A 1,622-nucleotide genomic window follows, 5' to 3' on the forward strand; every position below is an offset into this window, starting at 1 on the left:
GGTCTTCTGAAGAGTGGAGAGGAGCATCAGAGACACCTTGGATTGTTATCAAGGAAAGATTAAAGAAAATATTCAAAGGAGCACGGTGGACCCCCCAGTTCTGTACCAAATTGCCCACTAGACACGCTACAACAGAATTGCAGATAAACTTAGCGGGATAATGGAAACAATCCAGGTACAGAGTCGAATGCAATTGTTATCTATGGTACTAAAGATTAAGTTGGCAAAAGAACTGGGGAAGAAGGAAGGAATGCCGAGAGACCGCTCGTTTGTGGAATGTGCTCAAGATCTCATAGATACAAGTGCCAGAGAGGTGGAGGCCCAAGTGGAAGTAGAAGAACCTGGGTGGACCCGAATAGAATACCAACGGCCCAGAAACATGGCCAACCCTTGGAGGAGGAGAGAACACGTAGAGAGTAGAAGAGAGAGATATAGCAACCAAGAGAATAGAAGAAGCCTAGCTAAACCCAGAAACAATAGTCTGTGGGAGGACCGTAAGTGTACATGTACCGAAGAAGAGATTTGAGCCGGGACGAACCAATGGAGATCAACGGCCAACAGTACGGAGAAGCAACCAGAGGTTTAGTCGATCATCAGGTGAATCCACAGAAGCATCGGCAGATCGAAGAAGAAGCTGAAGAGCCACGGAACCGAATAAATCATGGGGACATAGTGGAAACAGAAGGAAGGAAACAAAGGAACAGAGATGATGGAGGCGAGGAACTGGAGGGAGGAAGACGCGAGACATCTGAAGTGTTAGTCGGCAGAGGGGCTCTCACTCTGCTGAATTATAACGTGGAAGAGAAGAGCGGCGGTCTGCCAACAGTTGAGATAGCAGGAGTGAGATGCCTGGTGGACTCCAGCACCATCATGTGCCGAGAACCCCTAGAAAAGTTGTGTAGTGGAGAGAGGACACACCAGATAAAGGAATGTCAGTATAAATTAATCACCCTGGGTGGCCCTTGTGAGTTAGAGATGGAGATAAGGATGTATGCCAAGGGAATACAAAGTAATTGTGGGATGTGACCTGCTAGGTAAGGTGGGAGCTTGGGTTAGGAATAGCAGGGAAAAATGGAAGATTAAGTTGGGAGGATGAATCTAAAAATGTTTACTAACTTGTTTATGTTATTGTATGAAGAATTATTCCTTTTTTATTTTATTTCTAGGTTTAAAGTATGTATATAGTGTTACTTCAGCAAACTTATGAGTTTTGTTTTTTAAATGATAACTGTATTGGATTTTTGTTTTAATTGTTTTTGTTTGCTGTTTGTATAGTTATTATACTGTATAGTATTAGTATACAAGGATTGTTCCTTAGTTGGGGGTGGGTGGGAGTTATGGTCTGAGTCAGATGTTATTTCGATGTCAGCTGACTGAGGAGATCAGCTGATTGAATGTATATAAGGAGATATACCAAACACAATAAACCTGTACTATATACTACATCAGGCTGAAGCAGTATGCTCTGAGATTGTTCAAAAGCTGGGCTACTTGGCCATCTCAGTCAATGCAGCCAAAACGGACTGTGTTGTGTTCGCGCATACTAAGCACAAGAGATCAAGACTGCCGAAGACTTTCTATGTGAATAATACGGTGAGCTCACCTTCCAACTCTATCGTATA

This window comes from Halyomorpha halys, unplaced genomic scaffold (genome assembly GCF_000696795.3).
Source record: "Halyomorpha halys isolate HHAL.00 unplaced genomic scaffold, Hhal_1.1 Scaffold827.1, whole genome shotgun sequence".
Taxonomy (NCBI): Eukaryota; Metazoa; Arthropoda; class Insecta; order Hemiptera; family Pentatomidae; genus Halyomorpha; species Halyomorpha halys.